A 6,611-nucleotide genomic window follows, 5' to 3' on the forward strand; every position below is an offset into this window, starting at 1 on the left:
CCTAAGAACTCGGCCCGAAACTCCGCCCACGTAGCTGTCTGTAAGTGGCTCGTGCGGAACCATCGTGCTGCTCTACCTTCAAAAATCTCTGACATGGCGCGGAGTACCTCCTCCTGATTAATTCCATATGTTGCTATTTTCTCCTCCAGTTCGGCGATCAAGGTCAGAGGGTCCGACGCTCCGTCGAATCGTAGATTCCATTTGTGCATTCGCTCGGCTAGCAAATGTCGGGGCAGAGTGATGGTGAATGGAACTTCTGACTCGGGTGGTGTCGTCCCGCCGTGGTTTCCGAGGGACGGGACGATGAAATCTCGTGCGAGGCCAAAATTCCACGGGGTGGACCTTCGGGCGAGGCCGCAGCCAGTTTCTGTCGGGTTTGGCCGGCTGAAAGCAAGTTCGATTAGTCAAAGTCGGAAGGGTCTGCCCTTCCGCTACGATGCGGGAGTTAATAGGACACGAAGGGATCTGCCGCCTCGTGGGGGGGGGGGGGGAATAGATAGGCCACGAAGGGGTCTGCCACCTCGTGGAGAGTTAGTAGGGCAGGAAGAGATCTGCCACCTCGTGGGGAGTTAGTAGGACACGAAGGGATCTGCCACCTCGTGGGGAGTTAATAGGACACGAAGGGATATACCACCTCGTGGGGGGGGGGGGGGGGGGGGTCGGTTTCATGCGGGAATGTGAGGGGGTCTTCCGCCTCACTGTGCAGGTAGGTTAGTGGATGAAATTCACAAGATCGGGATGATATATATATGTCGGACGTAAATAATTTACCGCTTCCAATTGGGTCATCGATCGTTAGTAATCTGACTCGCTCGAGGAACAAAGGGGTGCGAGGGGGGGGGGAGGCAAAACCCAATACGCATATCAACACGGCTTTTCTTTTCGTATTAGTTCACTCAATTTTATTTGTCGCGTTTAATCGTTCCTGCGTTTCACTGCGCCGATTACACTGATTCACTAACCTTACTTCCTACGGCCGGGCTTTCTCTTTTCTGCGTGTGATTCCTTTCTTTTTCTTTTACGCGTGCGCGACCGTTCGCCTTCATCCTTCTTCCCTTTGCCTTGCCAGATCGGTTTGGTATTTTCTCTATTTTCTAATATTTTTCCCTATGGTTGCCAACTCGGGCGGATGGTGCGGAACCAAACTTTACCTATTTTGGTTTTGCACCCCAAAAATCCATATGTTCGCTTTCCACTTACTAAATCATAATCCTTCACTTCATATCACTTACGTACTAATAATAACAATGGCAAACTTAGTTAACTATTACTTATATCTATATATTGTGACGGTCTAGCCGTCGGGCAGGATCGTCACACCCCCCCTTTCCTACCGGGGGCTGATGATGAGCCGCCCGTCGCTCTTCACGGTGGCGACGTAGTGCCAATCCATCCGACAACTCGATGACTTCTTCCACCTGAAAGCGGAGACTAAACTTATAGATACCAAACCCTTATTGTTCAAGCTCCTACCTATCGGTGCAGTGAAACCTCGACTTAGAAAACTTAGATAATAACATTGTGTGTTAGTACAATTAAACTTAGAAGTTACCATGTGAACCTCTACCCTGCTTAACCTCTCGTGCCGCCTCCCGGGGCAGTCCCGTCGTCTTCTTCCGCGGCTGCATTCCCAAAGTCCTCAGAGTAATAGGGTTTCAACTGGCTGATGTTGGCGGAGCGTGAACGTCTTTCCCCTGGGCGTCGCAACAGAACCAGGTTAGGGGATATGAACCTCGTTACAGTGTAGGGACCGTCATATTTGGGGGCGGTAGCTTTCCGTAACGGGATCAACTCCACCCACTTAGAAAAGACGTCATGAAATACGAGGACATGGTGATTCCGTGTTTCGACCGTGGTAGTGGGCCGACAAAGTCTGCGCATAAAACGTCAAACGGTTCGCTCGTTATGCGGGTTAAAATTTTGCCTGCCGCTTTCGTCTGGGCGGTTTTGAGCTTCTGGCACGACTCGCAGCGCTGGATGTAACGCTTCGCGTCCCTAAACATGCCGGGCCAGAAATACCTCTGAGATAGTCGAAAAACGGTTTTTCGGACGCCCAGATGTCCAGCCGTGGGCGCGTCGTGGCATTCTTAGAGGACTCGGACTCTATTTGAACTAGGGACACACAGTTTCCACGGGAAGTAGTCCTCGTCATCAGCTCTGTGTCCCAAATTCCGGTATAGTTGCCCATTTTCCATCATGTAGTCTGAGAACTTATCGGGGTATTCTTTTATCTTAACTCGCATACCTTGGATCCATTTACAGGGTGTGTCCACTTCGGCCATCTGTTGCAAGACTCCACAGGGTTGCCGGGATAACGCGTTCGCCACGACGTTCACTTTGCCTCGACGGTACCGCACGTCGAACTGGATCTGTTGCAACTCCAGCGCCCATCTTGCTACCCGACCGGAGGGACTTTCGATGGAGTTAAACCATTTGAGGTCGGTAACCACCTCGAACCGATACCGTTCCAAGTAGCACCGCATTTTTCTGATAGCCCATATGATGGCCAGACACTCTTTCTCCGTCGTCGTGTAATTGCCCTCCGTGGCTGCGAGTCGACGGCTGGCGTACGCGATGACTCTTTCCTTGCCCTCGATATCTTGCGACAAGACCGCTCCTAGCCCCACGTCGCTAGCGTCAGTTTGCAACACAAACGTCTTGTCGAAGTCGGGACACCCAAAGACGGGGGCCGTGGATAACCTTCTTTTTACCTCTTCTAGCGCGTTCTGTTGCTCGGGACCCCATGCCCTTCCGATCTTTCTTCAACAGGGTAGTCATTGGTTGTACCACGGTTGCGAAGTTAGGGACGAACCGGCGATACCAAGAGGCCATGCCTAGCCACTGTCGGAGCTCCTTGAGGCATGTAGGGGACTTAAGGTTGGTAATGGCCGTCACTTTCTCCGGGTCGGTCTGGACTCCTTCGGCGCTAACCACGTGACCTAGGTAAACTAACCTCCGCTTGAAGAACGCGCATTTCTTCGGGTTCACCTTCAGGTTCGCCCTCCGTAGCCTACGGGAGACTTCGCCCAGATTGGCCAAATGTTGTTCCTCCGTGGCGCCTATAACGATGATATCGTCCAAATAGGCGAAGGCAAACGGCTCCATGTCCGCACCAATCACGCTATCCAAGGCGCGCTGGAAGGTTGCGATGGCCGAGTGAAGCCCGAAGGGCATGACCTTCCACTGGTATAGGCCTCTGCCCGGAACGGTGAAGGCCGTGAACTGACGGCTATCCTTGGCCATGTATTTTCCAATAACCGTGCTTTAAGTCCAACGTCGAAATGTATCGGGCTTGACGTAGTTTTTCCAAGATGTGGTTGATCCTGGGGACGGGGTACGCGTCGGGCACTGAGTGAGCGTTCAATTGCCTATAATCAACGCACATGCGCCATTCACCCGTCTTCTTTTTGACCAACACTATGGGTGCGCTATGCGCGCTCCGTGAAGGTTCGATGGCGTCTTCTCGGAGTAGTTCATCCACTTGGGCGTCGATCACGCTCTGCATTGTCGGATTCCTTGGGTAGTACCTTTGTTTCAAGGGTTTATCGTCTCGCATTATAATCCGATGTTCCGCCACGTGTGATACACCTCGAAGTTCCTTGTAAAGCGTCAACTCACGGGTGATGAATTCCCGCTGGTCGGGTCTTAGGTCATCCGCTTCCGTCATTGAATCTCCATCCTATGCTTTGTCGATTTCGTCCGGTCGAAAATCCTCCAAGACTCTTCCCGGTTCGTCGTACCTCCTGATCTCGTCTCCTCCGTGGTCGTCCTTTCGTTCTCCTGATGGGGTCATCTGGCGCATGATCCGATTGTGCGCGGGCTCGTATCCTTTGACGACATCCGATCGACTTTACTTGGCCGCAGTCTGGGGTCTTCCGCCGACGGGCTCAATTTTACCTTTAAGGTGGCTTCTCCGCATTGTATCTGTGCTCCCATCGCCGCCAAGAAGTCCATGCCTAATATCACGCGATCCAACATGGTTGGCATCACCAAGAATGGCATCCACACTCGCGTGCCAGCTAATTCCACGCGAGTGCGCCATAGCTGCTTCACTGCCAGGCTTGACCGATCAGCTAACGCTATCGTAGTGATGATCTCTTGCATCTCCTCCGGTCTCGCTACCGTACGAACGTACCCTTCACTCGCAAAGCTCCTCGACGCTCCCGTATCCACCGTGGCGTCCACCCATCGGCCTCCGATCTGCACGGTAGCAGTGATCAGGCCGTTGCTTATCCTTAGTGCTGGGTTCCTTGATGTCGGGCAGCTACTTCGTTCGCCTCCGCTGCGCACGCATCTCGGCGAAGACGTTGTTCGTTTCCCGGGGTATCTCGGCGACAACAACCGACAGTCAATATATTCCTACGACCACAGTCCCAACAAAAGTTCAGGCGTGCATTAGTACAACCCCGTCTAAAGTGACCGACTTCTCCGCACCTGCTACAAGCTCGCTGGACGTCGATGTTCGATAGGGGCTGTCTGATCATTTGATGAGTTGCATTCCCTCCATGAATGGGTACCTCTGGGCTTCGAAAGGGGGTCGGCGTCCGACGATGGCTGGTCTTATCCCGGTCCGTAGCCCCCGCGCTAGAAGTGCCTCACACTTTCGTATTCTGTCGCCATGCGGGTTAATTGTTCCAGCGTCTCGAACTCGTGGCGTCTTATATACAGACGATATTCTGGTGCCATATTTTCATAGATCCGATAAAGTTCTTCCTCCTGTTGGTATCCGGCTTGCTGCATCTTGGTCCTTAACTCGACCAAGTACTCCTTAAATGTCTCATCCACTCCCTGGATATGGGTTCGGATCGCGTCCTCTAGTCGCTCGAAGTAACGTGGGGGCAAGAAGAAGCCTAAGAACTCGGACCGAAACTCCGCCCACGTAGCTGTCTGTAAGTGGCTCGTGCGGAACCATCGTGCTGCTCTACCTTCAAAAATCTCTGACATGGCGCGGAGTACCTCCTCCTGATTAATTCCATATGTTGCTATTTTCTCTTCCAGTTCGGCGATCAAGGTCAGAGGGTCCGACGCTCCGTCGAATCGTAGATTCCATTTGTGCATTCGCTCGGCTAGCAAATGTCGGGGCAGAGTGATGGTGAATGGAACTTCTGACTCGGGTGGTGTCGTCCCGCCGTGGTTTCCGAGGGACGGGACGATGAAATCTCGTGACGTGTCGGGATGGACTCCTCGATGGCGTGTCAGTCTTCCGGGAGAGGTGTAGCCGGCGAAATGCGGGTCCTGACTCTGGCTAACTTGGGTCATCTTGGCTCCCGACATAAGCCCTTTGTCGCCTCCTAGTCGGTTCGGAGTTGCAGCTCTCGAGCTATACTGCTTCTGTAGTTGAGCGAGTCGTTTCCACACCGATTTTGGAAACGATCTTGTGCTCACGTGTGTAGCGAATGCCTTTTGTGTTTCTGCTACGGTGCCGTCGGCGCTAAACCCGAACTCGATTGCTAGAGCGGCTAGTTCATCTTTGCGACGGGCGTAAATCCATCGTACTCTTACGCCTGGGTTTACAATCGAGTCGGGTATTCCAGGACCTATAAGGTTACGGTAACATCAGAACACCAAGTCTTTTCGTGTCGGAAAATCCCACGGGCTGGACCTTCGGGAGAGGACGCAGCCGGGTTCTACTATACTGGGGGGGGGCAAAACCCAATACGCATATCAACACGGCTTTTCTTTTCGTATTAGTTCACTCAATTTTATTTGTCGCGTTTAATCGTTCCTGGGCTTCACTGCGCCGATTACACTGATTCACTAAACTTACTTCCTACCGCCCGGGCTTTCCCTTTTCTGCGTGTAAATCCTTTCTTTTTCTTTTCTGCGTGCGCGACCGTTCGCCTTGAGGTACCAGAGCCGAGAGAGACCGGAAACCGCCGTGTGCCCATTTCATCCTTCTTCCCTTTGCCTTGCCAGATCGGTTTGGTATTTTCTCTATTTTCTAGTATTTTTCCCTATGGTTGCCACCTCGGGCGGATGGTGCGGAACCAAACTTGACCTATTTTGGTTTTGCACCCCAAAAATCCATATGTTCGCTTTCCACTTACTAAATCATAATCCTTCATTTCATATCACTTACGTACTAATAATAACAATGGCAAACTTAATTAACTATTACTTATATCTATATATTGTGACGGTCTAGCCGTCGGGCAGGATAGTCACACTACTTATTGCAAGCTTTTAAATCTTAAAAGGAATTACTTGCGGATCTTTATTTCGATGAAGTGGATTATAAGTTTATAGGGAAAATTAAGGAAATTGTAGGGGAGAGTATCTTTACTTAGAACCCATCTTTGAGAGACCACGCTCTAGGGTGGCCGTTTGGTTTGCGCTGAGCAGCTGTGGAAGCTGCAGATGAGGCCCACCCAACCATGATCTCCAAATTAAAGAGAAAATGTATTGATGATGCCAACAACAAACGGAAAAACTATTTTATTCTCTCTACCTCCTTACAATAAATGACTCCCAATTCTATAACGTTTACTGATTCATGTTTACTGACAATGTATTTATTCATTTAAATTAAATTTAGGCTTTTCTAGTTTCGAAAACATATACCGTGGCGTATAAAGGAAAAATAGTAAAAGAAAAGTATATATAATATAACA

This window comes from Drosophila suzukii (assembly GCF_043229965.1).
Source record: "Drosophila suzukii chromosome 2 unlocalized genomic scaffold, CBGP_Dsuzu_IsoJpt1.0 scf_2c, whole genome shotgun sequence".
Lineage (NCBI taxonomy): Eukaryota > Metazoa > Arthropoda > Insecta > Diptera > Drosophilidae > Drosophila > Drosophila suzukii.